Genomic DNA, 20,186 nt, shown 5'->3' on the forward strand with positions numbered 1-20,186 from the left:
CTACGTCTATTTGGCTGAATATTAATTTATCATGGTAATATAAAGAAAATACTACGCTTAATTCGTCATAAGACCTATTCAATTCCTAATATGAGAGTTTAAATTTTATTAGGACGTTTTACTGTTCTTTCATACGATTGTAACGTGACACGTGATGTAGGAAAAAAAATCTCCCTCTGAGAGCTTAACTTTATCAAAGCGAAAACAGTCTTATTTTTCGGTCCTCGTTCTGTTGTAAACAAGAGCTTTTCCCCTTAAAGCTGCTTATATTTAGCTACGCAGTACGTTCTACTAGGTGCGCCCGGCTGGCTACACTACATTTTTATCTTAGAAAAAATAAGCCGGTGATGATTGGCGCCAAAGTAAACCGTATTCGGAAGGCATAAGTGTTCTGCGAATCGCTTCAAAAATAGGAATTATTCGAGATCATCTCTTATCTTCTTTTTAACATCATACCTCCTGCCACCGGAGCAGAGTTCATTCATATTATCTGGAACCGCTGCGTTCATCGACATTGCGTTTCCAAAGGTCTTTTTTGCCACGAACTATCCGGCTTTGGAATTAACTCTCCTCCATGGTGTTTCCCGAGCGTTTTCGCATGTCCTTCTTCAGACGAGGCTGGCGGACAGTATTCAATGGTAGGTAGCGGCTTGGCTTTGCCCCTGGCATCGCTGGCATCCATGAGCGACGGTAACCGCTTAACATCAGGTGGTCCCTATGCTAGTCTGCCTGCAAAGGCAATAAAAAAAAGGCGTTTCGAAATAACGCTAAACTTTTCTTAGCAATGTCACTCGATACTTATAAAGAACCCCTGTTCTGGTGAAACTGGAAAGGTCTTCGGGCCACCTGTAATCCTTCAATCATAAAAAAAACTTATAAAGAACGAATGAAAAAACTTGGAGTACGAGGCGAAATGTGAAACTTTTACGAGAACCGATCCTGATTAAGGTACCGGTTGATCGCGAGCTCTTCAACCGTCCTTTCAGAGCAGTAATATCATAGTCTTATTTAAAACTTAACCTTTCCACTAATAAATAATAAATTACCTATCCAAATTTTGACAATCCAAGCCTTGGATCGAAGTTTCGGGTCGTAAAACTGTAAATCGTGATGTATTGTCTTGAACATTCTACGTCGACCCCACTAATTAGGACAAGGCTTAAAGGAATTGTAATTTCTGTTTTTATTTACGTTGTAACCGTTTCTTTACTTTTGGTTAGTCGTAATGTGAACCAGCCACCCGCGTTAGGAAATACGAATATCTTGGTTATTTTTTCCGCGAAGCAGTCTTGGTTCCGTTTTAATTGTAGGGTAGGCGTTATTACCCACTAAACACTAGGTGAGCCGTGTTAACTCGTAAAGTTCTAGAAAAGGTAGAGGATTTCGGTAAACAACTTAACGAAAATAAAAAAAAAATCTGTTTACTATCTATTTATTATGTATATACTATCTAGCTGTTGTTAGTAAGTTTTCATCATCATTATCATTATCCTGCCCTTCTCCCAGTCACCTAGGGTCGGCGCAACATGTTTTCTCTTTCTATACTCTTCTATCCTATAATATTTCTTCGCTCAATCCCCTCTTACCCATATCGTCTTTGACGCAATCCATCCATTTCTTCTAAGGTATACCTCTTCCTTCATATCCTTCCACATTCATAGTTAACATTCTCTTACCAACCTCATTTTCATTTCGTCTCATCACATGTCCATACCATCCCAAACGCGCACTTCTCAGCTTCTCTGTCACACGTGCCACTTTCAGACTCCCTCTAACATATTCATTCCGTATTCTATCCATTCTCGTTACTCCACACATCCATCGCAACATTCGCATCTCTGCTGCATACAATCGCCTTTCATGTTTGTTAGTAAGCTTTTGTGAACCGTAAATAACCCCGCGAGGGAGCTGGCAGGCGTCCCTCAGCTGTCCTCTAGACGGTATTCTCGGATAACAGCTTATTTTGAATTGCTATTCAAAATATCCTTTATATTACTTTGATACTAAAAATATTTGTAAATAATATATTTTGAGAGGTGTTTTTTTGGGACAGGTGTCTTTACATCCGGAATAAATAGCGCTACTAAAGTAACAATTATGTTGTAATTGTAATAATAAAAGCGGTGTTGCGTTTAACGAGCATATTGAAAGGTTCACGCGTGACCTTGGCTTCGTGGCTTGTTCCAATTACATTTGACCTATATCGGCGTTGAAGTTTCAAGGGTTAACAAAGGCGTCGCTCCTCGTCGCTACCAATCAATGGAGTGTTTTTTTTATTGCTTAGATAGGTGGACGAGCTCAAAGCCCATCTGGTGCTAAGTGGTCACTGGAGCCCATAGACATCCACAACTTAAATACGCCACCCGCCTTGAGATATAAGTTCTGAAGGTCTCAAGTATAGTTACAGCGGCTGCCCCACCCTTCAAACCGAAACGCGTTACTGCTTCACGGCAGAAATAGGCAGGGTGGTGGTATCCACCCGTGCGGACTCACAAGAGGTCCTACCACCAGTAAAGTGTCATTAAAATTGTATATTAATTTAATTCCTATTCAACTTTCAACGATGAACAATTATGTTCAGCTATTCTTTTCTAATCAGCCCACAGTCGTCCACATCTGGACATAAGCCTCCCCCAAGCCTCGCCATAAGAAGCGTATCCCCGCGAATGTCGATAGGTCGTCGTGGGATCTTGTGGGAAGTCTAATTCGGTTAATCAATTTAAAATATATCATGTAATAAATATATTTAATTTATGCCGATTAAAACTATTTCTATAGTTTTTCGTATAATCCTTATTAATAAATAGTTGATTTGTAAAGCTTTAGTATTTAACTGGGCAAACATGATAGTGCCTGCACAATGAAACCCCAATATTTTTTGTATAAATTATTTATTTTTATTACCTTTGTAAACAAGACACATCTTCTCTGTGCACATCCAAATAATGTACGCATACACTTTAGTGTGAGGTCGCCTTTTATACCTGTCTCGGGGTATTGTTAGGCAGAATTCCTGCCCAAAGGGCCGTATAGCCGGCCACTACCACTTTCACCTCAGAAATTAGTAGAATACTCTTACTCACTAATAAAACCCTCTATATCCACAATACATCAGAAATGGCCCAAATTAATTTGATTACACGACCATATTCACACACAAGTCGTTCGTGTTAAGGGTTAGGTTATTTACTAAGAAAATTTTAAACCTACCGCGTAATATTGATTAGAAGCCGCCAGGCCAAACAACATTTATATTCCCAGACAATATGAAATACCGAAATACTTCCTGACATAAGTACAAAACAATTTAACAGTCGAATCAAATTGACGAAGCAGGTGTGTTAGTAACTTTTTTATTTAACCGACCGTATTTATTTACTGTCACGTTGAGTTTCCCACGTGACTATTGCAGCCGCCTTGCCCTCTATTGTGGAAAGGGAGGCAACGCATTTGTAGCGGACAACCGCAAAAATGTCCTGCGAAGATTAATTCTCATTTTCTTTCTTTCTTTTGTCTACTTAAATAGCCTATTGTTTTCGTCCTGTTGTTCTGGATTTCGGCCTTGTCTAGATTAGCGTTTCTAATTGTAGTGACACAATGACCCAGACGCGACTTTTTGATTTTCGCATCTGGGACTTGGCAGTTTTCGTCATCAAAGATTAGTCATTTTGTTAGTAATCGACTCACGAAATGTCCGATGTAGATATTGGTACGATAACAGCGATAATGTACAGGTATATCAAATTAATATTAATACACGAGATTATTTGAATGTAGTGACAAAATGGTGCTTTTGTTTTTATATCCCGATAAAAGGCGATTGCATGCAGCAGAGATGCGAATGTTGCGATGGATGTGTGGAGTAACGAGAATGTATAGAATACGGAATGAAAATGTTAGAGGAAGTCTGAAAGTGGCATCTGTGACAGAGAAGCTGAGAAGTGCGCGTTTGAGATGGTACGGACATGTGATGAGACGAAATGAAAATGACGTTCGTAAGAGAGTGTTAACTATGAAGTGGAAGGATATAGAGGAAGAGGTAGACCTAAGAAGAAATGGATAGATTGCGTGAAAGACGATATGGGTAAGAGGGGAGTGAGCGAAGAAATGGTATATGATAGAGGAGTATGGAAGGAGAAAACATGTTACGCCGACCCCAGGTGACTGGAAGAAGGGCAAGAGAATGATGACGATCCCACAAAAGTATACTAATGAATTTAATTAGTTTAGATGGATAGGGACACGAGCTCGCGCCCTGCTTGTTAAAAAGGTCATACCGGAGTCCGTAGTTGACGTAGCCTAACGAATAAGAAGTCCGGTGACCGGTGTATTAGTATCGAGCGATGCGACCATATTAGCGTTCAAATCCTGGATACAAGTTAGAATTTTGCTAGCGGTGGTATTTTAAGTCCACACAGGCGCGTACAAACCCGTTTCGGTCTAAAGGTCTGGTCAGCCGTTCTGTAAAAGAATTTAAGGTAGGTGGCTTCTTTCACGCTTTGCTGGATTCCCACTAACCACTTTAAACCATGTGGTCCGCAAACTCGAACATTAAAGCGTTTAGGAAAAGTTACATTCAATTGTACCAAACTGAGTCCGCATCACATCCTAGCACCAGTTATGGACGTTCGTCGTTTTCAATTAATTGTCAAGTTGAAACTATGTATACTGTCGAGTTTTTAACGTTCTCTATAACGTAAAAGTTAACGGAAATTTGTTAAGAGTTGGAACGTTTGCCGCTAGGGGGGGGCTGTTCCAATTGCGTAAAAATTTGACTTTTACGCTATCGAGAACGTTAAAAAACTCGCACTAAGCACACCGTATAGTTCCAAAGTGAACGCAGATCGTGGTTATAAATAAATTGAACTATGACTATATTACCTATGAGTTGACAATAACGAATACAGCTTTTAAATTATACGAGAGTGGCCACTGAAGGTCAGCACGCCTCTTAACGGAATTCAGTATCGAAGGCAGAATTGTAATCACGTCCTCCGTTTTATTAATAATAATAAAAACGTGTGGCACTCGGGAACTCCCGCGGTAAAGCTATTGCCGCTTAGCATTTTTTATCAACTTATGCAATTATAACTAGACAATGATAATTTAATATTAAAACAATAATAAAACAAGACCACGCTATATTAAACATTAATAAAAGCAAAACCTTAACTGTCCCCTTCACACTCATAAGCTAGACCCCGCGAGAGAGAGATGGGCAGACTTTTCATGATGCGCATGCAGTGTGACGTCACGCTACGCCATTATTCACAAAAACTACACAAGTGCAACGTGTGAATGTGTTGAACGCGAGCTACATGGTAGGCGGAGTGAGGGGTGTAAGGTTTTTTTCGTTACGGAATTTCATGATTCGGTCGCCGCGCTCAAGGCCCGCGATAAAAACTATGCAATCAATAGCTTAATAAAATCAAAGATATAATAGCCATCAGTAGCATCATGGATTTCTAGTCGAAGTCAGTATCTTTTTTAATATTCTTCCCTCTGCAAATATTTTCCGCCGACGTAGCTCAGGAGAAAATCCTTGCTTGTTGTCACTGAACCGTTAATTAACTTCGAGATCTTCGGAGAAACAGTTCAATGAATTTTGAACGATTCTTAATATATTGGTGCCGCCCTAGGGGCAAGCATGCCGTGGACACATGGTATTCATTGTGGCGTTCAACGTGGTATTGAAGCAAAATGTCCACTACGGCTCACAATAATTTATCTTTCATAGCTATTGGCTGGACAGAAAAATGAATACACGTTCATGACAAACAATCATGAATCTCCTATGATGGCTGTAAAATATAAAGTTTAAATTAGAATTGTTAAAATATGTTTAAACTTTATTACATATTGTAATAAAAAAATTTAATGAAATATTATTCGATGCGAGCTTGTCCTTTGAATCTGCAATTTTTAATTACACCAGTTTCGCGTTGCTTTTATTCTTTAGTTTACATGGCAACCAACGATAATACAATTCGTTGGGACCTTATTTACGGGACGACCACTTTCTAAAGACCTCCGGTGTACGGTGCTTTTAAGCAGAAACGGACCAAGCTCCTATAGAACGGAAGTTTCATGGTGTCTAAATATTGGAGACTCTGTTAGCGGATAACAATGTTGCATTACAAACAGGTAGTGTAATGGAAAAATTAAATCTATTACACAAGTCTTTCTTCTAACGATACATCCGCGACCGCATACACGTCTATGTATCGGTTACATGGAGTATCAGATATCGTACCTTTTCGCAACGAGGATGGCGGTTTGACAACTTGTGTGGGCACGCTCTACCTGAAAAATCGTGCAGAGAACCTAAGATAAATACTGCTAGTGACCGAGACATAATAACATTTAAAAAGTCGTGTCGCGTGCTTCTTCTTCTCAGTCGTATGCACTGTTAGCAGAGTGGTCGTGGTCATCACTTGGAATGGTGGTGTGCTTCACTAGACGTCGCTATTCTTCGCGTACCGCGGCCCTTCTTGTGCACTCGTTAATAACGTTACAAACAATCTTTTTTTCTTTTTTTTTTCCTTCCTATGCTGATAGCCTTGAGAGGCTATTTCAGCTTACCCTAGCTTGTGTAGGTGAGCTCACGGGGCTTAAACCGGAGAATTGCTAACACTGACTCTAGCAAGAGCAGTGCTTCGCAGAATCTACCACCGGGTCGGAAACGCGACCCACTGAGAAGATCCGGCGAGAAACTCAGTGGGCTGTGTCTGTGGGTAACAAACAGTCAATAACGAAACAAAAGAGTAAAATTAATCTAATGATGAACTAACCTCCTAGCTCCGTTAACCGGAAAAAAATCCGCCCTCCCTAAGCCCAAAGGTGGAAATTCGACCATTAACCCCTACTAATTACAGTCTAATTTCGATTTTTGGACGAATACTTGTAAATAAATTTATAGTAACTACTAAAATTATCAAGTAGGTACTTGCATTTTCAATAACTATAATTGTTTGGATACAAATAACACTGCATTTAAATAATTGAATACTCTATGATGTAATTAACAACTGCTAATGCAGTGTGTGAAAATTGATATAGTTGTGTACCACATATGCAATGAGCGCGGGTTACGTTTTTTTTTTAAACTCTATTATGTTTGTTATGTTCGTTAAATGCGCTATTTTATTGTTAATTTTTTGATACTTTTGTATTTATTTTTGTATTAGTATAGTTGAGGGTAGATGACTATTTAGTCTTAACCTTAGCTAACGATAAACCTGTCCGCGCGAAGCTGGTAATAGCCCCTTAGGTTACTAGCAAATAGGAGGTAGAAATAGGTAGGAGACTGAAAAGTGTTAAGATAACTCAAGAAAATCAGTCTGGTACGTCAAGTTAAAAAAGCAGTTATTGACTTTTTTTAAATTTTTTTTTAATGCTTAGATGGATGGACGAGCTCACAGCCCACCTGGTGGTAAGTGGTTACTGGAGCCCATAGACATCTACAACGTAGACGCGCCACCCGCCTCGAGATATAAGTTCTAAGGTCTCAGTATAGTTATAACGGCTACCCCACCCTTCGAACCGAAACGCATTACTGCGTCACGGCGGAAATAGGCGGGGTGATGGTACCTACCCGCGCGGACTCACAAGTGGTCCTACCACCAGTAATTACACAAATTATAATTTTGCGGGTTTGATTTTTATTACACGATGTTATTCCTTCACCGTGGAAATCAATCGTGAACATTTGTTGAGTACGTATTTCATTAGAAAAATTGGTACCCGCCTGCGGGATTCGAACACCGGTGCATCGCTTCAACACGAATGCATCGGACGTCTTATCCTTTAGGCCACGACGACTTCAAAACTAGCTTTAAGACTAGCTCTGAAAACAAGGAAAATAGAAGTCTATTTGTGGCGGTCTGCGCAAAAGTGACCTAACTCACAATTTTTCATATTCGTGCTTATGTATATTGCAATTTATTTAAAACATTATAAATTTTCAAAACAAAACCGGCCTATCCCTATTTTGGCCCCTAGATAACCGAAGGCCTGTGAATATTATTTGAGGCGTATTGTTTTTGCCTACGAAGCAGTGTAAAAGTAAATTCGATCCTCATTATCTCCATACTATGGTAAGGTTAGGCCACTTTTGCGCTTACAGCCTCATTTCAAGGTTGGATATCCGATCATTACGGTACCTAGTAAGTTGCATAAATGATTATTCGAAACTCAGTATCATGGATAGTAGTAATAACATGTGTTTTGAGATTGTCGAGAATCTTTGAATTGTAATCATAATCACTTTTACGACGTAATTTCGTGGTTTTATTTATTCGTCATAAAATGTTCTGTATTTCATGTTGTGTCGAGGATGCGGTCGTCCATGTTCTAAGAAAAGTGTTTTATTAATCACAGTTCTCTTTATCTTTTTGTGCTATTCCGCTATAGGGACTTTTGATTTGGTTCTTTAAATAGCACTGAAGTTAGCTTACAACCCATTGACTTTAAGGAATAAATACCATGTTTTTTTTTAAGTTTTATTATTGCTTAGATGGGTGGACGAGCTCACAGCCCACCTGGTGTTAAGTGGTTACTGGAGCTCATAGACATCTATAATGTAAATGCACCACCCACCTTGAGATATAAGTTCTAATGTCTCAAGTATAGTTACAGCGGCTGCCCCACCCTTCAAACCGAAACGCATTACTGCTTCACGGCAGAAATAGGCGGGGTAGTGGTACCTACCCGTTCGGACTCACAAGAGGTCCTACCACCAGTAAAAAATGTAGACAAGCCGCTACGTACATTCATAATTGTCTTAAAGAGCAGGCGATTGTTTAGATTTCAAACATTTCAAGGTTATTCAGTCGTTTAAAAGACATAAATTCGGGAAGTCCGTTTGTGTATCAGTTGTTTGTCTAGCGACAGTGAAATGAGGATATGGCTTACGATAGTAATAATAAACAGGAAATTCATTACAGTACATAAAATGTTAGACGAAAAAACAAAACATGTTATTCTTTTTTACCCAACGTTTTATGAAATAAATATTAATGCAGATTAAAGAATAATTTTATTTGATTTTTATTACGACGACTTTTAAGTGAAAATTACACAAATTACTTAGGGTAATTTAATAGAAGTTAAGCAATGATAAGGAGTAATTATGATAGCGCTTATACACTCGCGAGCAAAAGTTTGGAATCACTTACTTGAAATTGATTCCGCGCGATCTTGTGTACTAAATATTTTTTTGATAATCATAAAAATGAGATCATTTTAAAGGTTGAATTCCTAACTTTAAACTGATACCAAATTCATTAAAATCAAGCCAGTATTTAAGAAGTTATCTTGGATTAAGTGAAGGAATAACGAAAAAGACGTGTTTCAATTGCTTGATACGTCGCGAGTTGCGGCCTACTGACCCCTATAAAAGCACCTGTTATCGGATTTTCTTTATCAGTCGACTTTCACACGTTGACTGGTACATATCTCGGCTACTTTTGACCCTTTACCTTGTACGACAATTGGGACAACACCTACAGAAGTAGCACAAATCGTAGCCCTATTGCAAGAAGAGCTCAGCCAGCGGATTGTCGCTCGTCGGCTCCAAATAAGCCATTCCTGTGTTTCAAAAGTTTGCAAGCGCTTTCAAGAGACTGGTAGCTTTATCCCGAGACCAAGATCTGGACGGCGCCGGGGCACATCGGAGAGGAATGACCGTTTTATCGTGTTAACCTCTCTCCGAAATCGGCATTAACCTGGTGTCGACGTCCAACAGGAGCTCCGAGATGTTCGTAGGGTAGCAGCTAGCAAGTAGACAGTTCTTCGACGACTCAAGCAAGCGAATCTGACTCCAAAAAGGCCTGTCACAGGCCCGAAACTCACGGTAGCTCATCGACAAGCACGCCTTCAATTTGCTCGTACCAATCTTAATTGAGAGGTTGAGCAATGGAGGCAAATCCTGTTCTCCGACGAGAGCAGGATGTGTTTGCATGGTAGCGACCGAAGAGGTTGGGTCTACAGGCGGCCTGGGGAGCGATTTGCGCAGTGCTGTTTCGCTGAAACAGTGTCTTATGGGGTCGGCTCTTGTATGATGTGGGCCGGCATTTCCTTCGACGGTAAAACCGAGCTTGTTTTCGTGCCTGGTGGGGGACGAGGAGGCGGTCAACTTCGGACGGGTACATTTCCAATATTCTGCTGGAACATGTCGTTCCCTATGCGGGATATGCCGGTGATAGCTTCCTCCTTAAGCACGATAACGCTCGTTGCCACACTGCCCGTGGAACAACTGAATACTTCGAAGAAGTCTATATCGCCACATTGGACTGGCCTGCGCTCAGCCCTGACTTGAATCCTATTCAGCACGTGTGGGATGAACTGAAGAATAGGGTTCGTTCCAGAACTTCTGCTCCTTCATGCCTGAATGAGCTGAAATCGGCGTTGATTGAGAAGTGGGAAGGTATCCCACAAGAATCAATTCAAAAGCTGATCAGGTCTATGAAGAATCGTCTTCGAGGAGTTATTGGGGCAAGGGAAGGGAACACAAAGTACTGACATTTAATTTTAAGGCTAAATAAATTTTTTATTTATTAATTTTTGTTGTTTTATGCATTCATTATTTTTCCATATTTCCTTTGTTTCCTACCTCCTTCACTTAATCCGGAATAGCTCCTTAACTACTGGCTCGATTTGAATGAATTTGGTATCAGTTTAAAGTTAAGAGTTCAACCTTTAAAATGATCTCATTTTTATGATTATCAAAAAAATATTTAGTATACAAGATCGCGCGGAATCAATTTCAAGTAAGTGATTCCAAACTTTTGCTCGCGAGTGTAAAAAAAAACTTACTTTTGACTTATTTTGTGTTATTTGCAAGTTGCAAAAATGAAAACTTTTAACATGGCCTTTTTAACCGGTTTCAAATAAAAAGGCAAAGGAGGTACTGAAATGGTAATGTTTTTTTTGTTTACTAAGCAATCCGATAACATAAAACTCTTCAGACAAGCAACCGCTTTTATGAATCGCTCGTATTATTACGTAATATATTTATACATTATTAATATATTACTAAGAGGCTGCTATAAACGTTGGTGAACACACTACATCTTAACTACATTATGATGATTCACAGCAACGCTAAGAACATCGTGAGATCTCGTCTCCAATCCGCCAGCTTTTGCGTAACAGACATGAACGACACTAACTATAGCCCACTGAGTTTCGCGCCGGATATTCTCAGTGGGTCGCGTTTCCGATCCGGTGGTAGATTCTGCGAAGCACTGCTATTGCTAGGGCCACTGTCAGCAACACTCCGGTTTGAGCCCCGTGAGCGCACTTACATGTTAGGGCGAAGCTGGAATAGCTTCTCAAGGCTATCGGCATAGGTAGGAAAAAAAAAACTAAATATACGAACTATAATTTCTATGGCTCTAAACGAACCTCTCTTTCAATATACTTAGTTAGTAAAATAGAGAGAGAAAAAAACTCCAAACTTTGAAATGTATTCCGATGAAATTTTCATATAAATCGTAAGTTTGCGAATGGGTGGTCGGTCGCGTCCGTTTCTCGATTTTGCCTCGGTTCGTTGAACCTGTGTTACGTAAACATTCGAAAAAGAATGTTTTCCTTCTAGAAGGCTTTTGTATCGTTAATGACATATCCTTGTGTGGTATTTGTAGGGGGTGAGCGGAGGTGCGTTGCAACCAGCGAAGCGGCAGGCGTGGGTGGCTAGTAACCATAGGGCGTGGTTCTTGGGTTATGATCTTATTTAAAGATAAAGATTTACTTTACTGGTGGTAGGACCTCTTGTGAGTCCGCACAGGCAGATACCACCACCCCGCCTATTTCTGCCGTGAAGCAGTAATGCTTTTCGGTTTGAAGGGCGGGGCAGCCGTTGTACTGTTATAAGTTAGACCTTAGAACTCATATCTCAAGGTGGGTGGCGGCATTTACGTTAAAGATGTCTATGGGCTCCAGTAACAACGTAATACCCGGTGGGTTGGGAGCTCGTCCACCCATCAAAAAAAGATGATTATCGATTTAAATAACACACTAATTTAAATAATAATTTTACAAATTAGAACTCAGAATTGCTCGTAAATTGAAACTAAATATATGTTAATCATATTTTAACGCGCAAGACGTCTCGTGTGACTATGTATCGCAGATAATGTAATTTATGTATGTGATAGTTGTTAATTATCTTGTCGGTATATTTGTAACATGTCTAAGGTCGTATGATCCGCAACTTGAAAGGCTAAAATGAAAGTGCGTCTAGATTTTGCTTGCATTTAATGTTAAGGTCGCTTTTGGATGGATGGATTTGTGCAACGGTCCGCCTTGATGGACATTTCATACTTACGTAATGTTTCATTGTTGTTAAAATTAAAATAAGTAAAATTTAGGATACCAGTCTTAGCTAGTTAATGACCGAGCTTTTCTGGACATTTTCTTTTTTTGATAAATCGTGTTTTTTAGAAATTATATTTAAATACGAATTACACTAAATTAAATGAATCAAATTAAACACAATTAAAGAAAAAATCAAAATTATCGATAATGTTGATTATTGAAAACACGAATAAAACAACGTTTTCTGAAAATAAATCGTAGCTAGATCGATTTATCGCCCCCGAAATCACAAGTATATAAATTTCATGAAAATCGAAATAATCTAAATTTCATGAATTCATATCATTCAGATTATACATATATTTATTTACAAGAATTGCTCGTTTCAATATATAAGATTATTATTTGGAACGATGAAGTCGAAATAATTCTACTTTAAATTTCGTTCGATTTTACACGGATGTAAGCAATCAATGAAATGACTCTAACGCGGTTAATTTAATGAAGAAATTATATCTTCATCTTATCTTATCGACAAATAACTACCGTCTTCGACTGTACTAGTGTACAAATGTAGTCGGAAAACCTTTTCAGTTATCGTTTCGTCCTAAAAAATAAATAAAAAAAGCATAACTCCCGATACCAAGAAACTTTGTACATAAAATCCCAACATGAAACAACATCGACATATGTTTGTGTAAACAGTTTCAAAGCAAAAACATCAAGTAAAGAAAAAATAAACCCAAAATACTAGTAAATACACGCCCCCAAGATTAACACCCTTAATGTCGTTGGTTTTTTATGCTTTTGCTCCAACGGAGATCCACTCGAGCCAACCATGGAATATACAAATGGCTAAAAATACATTGGGTCATCTTACCGGTGTCAGACCAACCTACGACTTTAATGAAAACAAAAAAACGATAGTTGAACGTGACAACGTCATAAGAAAATACTGATGGAATGGTTTCATTTTTCAATTATCGCAATTACGGTTGCTATAAACAATGGACTCCACATTCACTTTACACTGAACTTCATACTTGACGAAAACATGTAAATGTATGTATAGCAGCTGTCCACACGGATGCATCGCTCACTCAAGTAGGAGAGAGACAGATGTCTACCGCTGCCGAACGCGGAGGCCGATTGTGCCTCTTTGTCGCTCGTTGCGCGCTCTCGCTTGCACTTCAAGCCTTAAATGGAACGCCTCATGAGTCATGTTTTTTCGTGCGTGCAGCCGGCTCCATCGAATTATAAGACGTTGTCACGTCAAAAAAACGCCATTGAAGTGACAAGCGGCTCCGGAAAAAGGTGAAGCTCATCAGACCGAGAGATACTTAGCACTTGTATAAGTCTTCGTTTTCGAGGAAGCTGCCGTAATAAAATACCAGGATTACAAAAGTTAAACCGGAATAACATTGAAACCTATGACCAAATTGTCTCATTATACAATGTTTGTATTCGTAACATAAGTATTTTGTTCTGGATTCGTGAGTAGTATTTTTAAAAATTATTATTTGGACATAATAATATCGACTACTTTACGGTGTTGGAAGCCATGGTCGACTAAGATGTTTAGAATTGGCTAAATATGGAATATTGTTCTAACTACCGTCTGATATGTAATAAAAAAATAGCCACGTCTATTTGAATACAACAGAACTAACTATTTTTAGGTCAAATAGTTTGTTTGACTTGGGGTTTCTTATGCACGATAACAGAATCCAAGGTGCTAGACAATAAATAATGAATAAAATGAAGGTCCCCACATTATCATACTACGCACGGGTCGTGCTCGTAATACATAACATTATCTTTATTTATTTTTTATAGCTCGATTGTGAAGATAGCGATTTCTGTTAGAAAATCTACGAAATTCTATGTTTTGTTATTTTCTCTGTCTCTGTATGATATCCCCAAAATAATTTAGAAACTACATACATTAATCTTTTAATGCTCCCCATGATTCATGTTCGCAGACGAAGCCACTGGCGTTGACATACGTCACAAATACCTAATTAATAGAAAATATTTAAAAAACCCATTAATTATCTTAATAAAGTTTGCTTCCAGTGTTTGTATAGTACATTAGGATGTGTACTAAAGGGTGTGTGATGACGCATGTTGTGAGTAAATATGCCTTACCAAGACCGATATTCTTAGGTTTTCACGAGAATTTTTTCTCCTACCTATGCTGATAACCTTGAGAGGCTATTTCAGCTTCTCCTTGACGTGTAGGTGTTCTCACGGGGCTCAAACCGGGAGTATTAGTAACACTGGGCTTAGCAAGAACAATGCTTTGCAGAATCTACCACCGGATCGGAAACGCGACGCACTGAAAAGATCCGGCGAGAAACTCAGTGGGTTAATTCACTCGTCGAGCCCTTCGTCGCACGCGACGGGTTCGACGAGGACGGTGACCGGTGTTTGTGGTACCTAAAAGCACCGTTAATGGATTGGGAGGATCCGTAATGACGTGTTTAGGGCGACTTCACTGTTTACCATTCGGTCCCCAGGATCGGGTATGAGACTTTATTGAGGTCCTTTAGCCTAATTGGATTCATATCCAACGAAATGATTCTTTTCGTAATTTGATTTGTCTTATACTTTTTCAATCGGTCTCTTTTTTTATTTCAACCTTTTTGGGTGAGGCCTGAATTAAGCGATCAGGGTAAGGATTAGCGCGAAGAATCGTTCAGAGTAATCCTATTGATAGTACTTACTGGTGGTAGGATCTCTTGTGAATACACACGGGTAGGTACCACCACTTTGCCTATTTCTGCCGTGAAGCAGTAATGCGTTTCAGTTTGAAAGGTGGGGCAGCCGTTGTAACTATACTGAGACCTTAGAACTAACATACCAAGGTAGGTGGCGCCATTTACGCTGTAGATGTCTATGGGCTCCAGTAACCATTTAACACCGGGTGGGCTGTGAGCTCGTCCACACATGTAAGCAATAAAAAAAAAAAAAAAACTTAAGCACTAGTAAGGTGAAATAGCTCACGATCTATCTGTCGGAAAGTGGCTATCAGCGTATCAACATTAAAACGTGATTATTGAGACGTAGACCTTATGTTTCAATAAGGACGGCTTTATTGCACGCTTTGATGCATAACAGCTTAACTTTATCGTTTGTCCTTTGCTCTGTGCGTAAGTAGGTCAGATGTGAATTTGCTAACCGTGTTTATGCGCGTGTGAAATGTGCATAAACGCGATAACAATATTAACAAAGCCGGTGACGATGCAATAAGAAAACTTTTATGATATTCTGTTAGTCTTTCGGAGTTACTTGTTTTTATGACCTAATTTAGATGTCCTTGGCAAGTTCCACGATGGGAGACCTTGATTTTGATTTATCGTGATGTGGAGTAATATTTTGAAGGTATAAAATTTTGTCGCACTTATTCTATAAAAAAAAAACCTGTCGATTCCGAATTCATAGTTCAATATTTATAACAAAATATAACGGATTTTATATTTTGATTTTTAAATTATATATTTTTTTTCTTAGATAAATATAAAAATGTTACCATAATCTAGCGCATCTTATATACCTTAAAGCAATCGTATACTGTATATAGGCCCCGATAGTCATACAATACCTGGTAAACTCCGAGCGACTGTCATAAAATAGGTAGATGATATCAAAGACTGCTGCGGAAATGTTTTCCCCTGCCTATTGGCTAGTAGCCTAAAGGGCTATTCCAGCTACACTGTGAATGGTAGGTGATCTCGTGGGGTTCAGCCTGAGAGGATGTGCTAACACTGGCCCTAGCAAGAGCAGTTCTTTTCAGAATCTAGCACCGGATCGGAAAGGCGATCCACAGAGAAGATCCGGCGAGAAACTCGATGGGTTTTGTCGCTCGTAGAACTCTTCGTCGTAAACCGATGATAGAACGGTGATCAGTGCTTGAAGAGCCTAAAAGCACCAATCACACACGGACATTTAGCCTCAAAATTGGATTCCCTGTATTGTGGGAACCTGAGAGGTATTAAACATCCAGACAATGAAATTGCCAGAGATTGCCAGGTGTTAGAACTGAACCCACGACCGGTTCAAGTAAAAGTAGAATTTGAACTGGCGTAGATGGACATTTCCTATCTTACAAATAGGATGTAGGGATTGCCCAGCGGGAGAAATTGCAGAATGCTATAACGGAACCGAACCGTAAGATTTCAAATCAATAGGGTTGGGTAAGACGATTCTTGCACGATATAAACAAACTTTAATAGCGGCGCGGCGGCGCTCAAAAATCTTTAAAAGGTATAACTTTTTAAGTTATTGCATAGCTTTTATCGCGGACCTTGAGCGCGGCGACCGAATCATGAAATTCCGTAACGAAAAAAACCTAACACCCCTCACTCCGCCTACCATGTAGCTCACGTTCAACACATTCCCACGTTGCGCTTGTGTAGTGTTTGTGAATAAGCGCGTGGCGCGACGTCACACTGCATGCGCATCATGAAAAGTCTGCCCATCTCTCTCTCGCGCGGTCTAGCTTATGAGTGTGAAGGGAACAGTTAAGGTTTTGCTTTTATTAATGTTTAATATAGCGTGGTCTTTGTTTTATTTTTGTTTTAATATTAAATTATCATTGTCTAATTATAATTGCATAAGTTGATAAAAAATGCTATGCAATATTATGACTGTCGGTACTTGAACCATTGTACCATGATTCACTTGCGGACTAAATAATATTAGGAATAATAATGGTTGGTTCGAAGTAGGTATCAGTGGAATGGAATATTTGAAATGTATTCCACTGATAGCTAGCTACTTTTAATAAATGTATATTTTTTATTTGATTGGTTTTGTTAATGTTAAGTATATTTCAATGATACTATGTACACATATGGACTTATTGTTGTCTGAAATAAAATAAATCATTCATTCATAGCTTTACCGCGGCAGTTCCCGAGTGCCACACGTTTTTTTTCTTAAATTCTTTTGGGTGTTCTTGTGCAATTTACGTGGATAATAAATATGATAATTGGGATATCAACATGCCAACTATGATTAATTTGTTTCAAACAGTAGGTTACGTTATTCGGAATGCTAAAAGATAAAGCACTTATCAATTGAGAAACATTTCAAATATGATGATTGGGATAGTTATTGTCAAAGACCAAAGTGTTAGTGAGTGTCTTTAACAAGTCTGTGAGACAGAGAGAGATAGCAAGATGCTCCCACCACACACATACATTTTATAATACAACAAAATTCAATACAGATTACCCAAAAAGGTTTCGTTTTAATGGTGTTCGCTGTTTCGTTTAAAATAATTACGACAATTGACAACCCTATTTTAGGGTTGTCAATTGTCGTAATATAATCACGCTTGCATCATACGAGAAATTTTCTTCGCGTAAATTATCCTTTCTCCCCTTTGACGCTGGTGTGCGTACACCTTTTGCTCGCCCGGTTACACTGGCATAACCCTCTAGGTCAGTGATTCTCAACCACTGTTCCGCGGCACTTTTGTGTGCCGCCAAATTTTGCGAATATATAATAATGTTAATATTATTAAATTATATCATTTTAAAAGAAAAATATTTTAAACATGAATATATATTTAAATCCACAAAAAAAAATTATAGCATATTTTAGTTTATTTCGTATATTAAAATTTTTTGATAAACTATTTATGTGTTGTAGTAAGTAAATAATGTTTTTTTTTGTGTGCCGCCAAATTTTGAAATCGTTAAATATGTGCCGCAACAAAAAAAAGGTTGAGAATCACTGCTCTAGGTTATCAGCTTAAGTATGAAAAAAAACCTTCGTTTGTTTTTCTAAGTGACAGCCTGTCCACCTGTCAGTTGTTATGAAAATATACGCGCCGACTCTAAGTCGGAACGTGTTTTATGTCGTTTACAAACAATGTTATTTTTATCATTTATACTAACTACAAGCTGATTAAGTTCCCTGACGTGTTTGTTAGAATATTTTTCTTATTTACAAAACATTGAGATTTGAAATTGGAAGCTGATTTAACTTATTTAGAAATAAAGAAGTTTTTATTTTTTGTCAACGCTACCGGTAAAATAAAATTAAGCTACTACTAACTTTTATAATAGAAATTGATTATTTTAGATGTATGTATGTACATCTTATCGAACGAGAATATTCTCTATGCTGTCCAATATAGCTGCCAAAAATAGACCGGTTACCGTCCATATGGTTGTGAATTTAATTAATTTTATCTATATTGGAGTATGTAAAAATTTTATATTTAATTCAAAGGTCATTCAAATTCCATGGCGTTCAAAGCTATAGAATTGTCAAGTAGTTTCTTCATAAAAACTTTGGGTGGTTGGCCTTGGATGATGAAAATCATTATCGCCCACGTGGCCCCACGTCTGACATTTTTTTTTCTTTCTAAAAAACGTACTTTTCTTTGCAGTGGTATCTAAACTGTGATAACGTCAACGCATCACTGCCACAAGCAATTTCGTTATAACAATAAGCTTAGAACGTATTGTTTGTTTGTAAAGAGATTTAAAAAAAACACAGAACTCATTGTTGTTTGAATTTCTTTGTGCAAATACATAAATCCTTTTTTTTTTTATCGCTTAGATGAGTGGATGAGCTAACAGCCCACCTGGTGTTAAGTGGTTACTGGAGCCCATAGAAATCTACGACGTAAATGCGCCACCCACCTTGAGATATAAGTTGTAAGGTCTCAAGTATAGTTACACATTAAATATGGTTACGCATTACTGCTTCACGGCGGAAATAGGCAGGGTGGTACCTACCCGCGCGGACTCACAAGAGGTCCTACCACCAGTTTCGTGAATTTTGCTCCAGAATCAAATAACTACATGATCTGAATTAGCAGCAGAGTTGTGCTGTTATTTCCATTATCAGGTCACTTAGTCGGATAAATAATAAATGAGCCTTCACAACTCTGAAGAAAAACTACGATTTTTGTTTATTGGACGTAACTATAACAGTTATCCATTATTAACTATAATTATTAATTATTAGTTATCCCGTTGACTGTGTAGAACATGCCACCGACCTCAAGACATGAAGTCTGTCTCAACATTATTATGACAAAGCCTATCATTCCACTCTCCAAACCGATAGACATATTTACATTCAATTGTGGCGATCAATCTTATCGCGGAATCGAGGCGAGCCGAGTTTTACGAGTGCCCGTCGATAAAATATAACACGGTGGCGTCATCACACTCCGAGTACCTACCGACAATGTTTAGTGCAGACGATGACGTAACTATGCAGCAAACAAAACGTTAAGGAAACCACCTTTTAAAATTCATTCGGACGATGTTTCCTTTAGCAATAAATACTTTATTTCTTCTATCGGAATAGTTTAAATATTACTGATAGTCGATTCTTACTTGCGCGATAAGACAGTCTATTTTGTTTTTTTGTGCTACGTTTGTATCTTTTTACTTTTGGTGCGTAGTTTTTTTTTTTTTTTTTTTATTGCTTAGATGGGTGGACGAGCTCACAGCCCACCTGATGTTAAGTGGTTACTGGAGCCCATAGACATCCACAACGTAAATGCGCCACCCACCTTGAGATATAAGTTCTAAGGTCTCAAGTTTAGTTACAACGGCTGCCCCACCCTCCAAACCGAAACGCATTACTGCTTCACGGCAGAAATAGGTAGGGTGGTGGTACCCACCCGCGCGGGCTCACAAGAGGTCCTACCACCAGTAATTATGCAAATTATAATTTTGCGGGTTTTCATTTTTATTACACGATGTTATTCCTTCACCGTGGAAGTCAATCGTGAACATTTGTTTAGTACGTATTTCATTAGAAAAATTGGTACCAGCCTGAGATTCTAACACCGGTGCATCGCGCTCAACACGAATGCACCGGACGTCTTATCCGTT

The 20,186-nt window shown here is 38.6% G+C and overlaps 1 protein-coding gene across 1 annotated transcript in view; it reads left to right on the forward strand.

The window, feature by feature from the left end:
- E(Pc) (Enhancer of Polycomb) overlaps positions 1-20,186 on the forward strand; it is a 119,374-nt gene that overhangs the window by 55,721 nt on the left and 43,467 nt on the right. The window lies entirely within an intron of this gene.

The sequence above is a fragment of the Bombyx mandarina genome, chromosome 02, assembly GCF_030267445.1.
Source record: "Bombyx mandarina strain Sakado chromosome 02, ASM3026744v2".
NCBI classification, from domain to species: domain Eukaryota; kingdom Metazoa; phylum Arthropoda; class Insecta; order Lepidoptera; family Bombycidae; genus Bombyx; species Bombyx mandarina.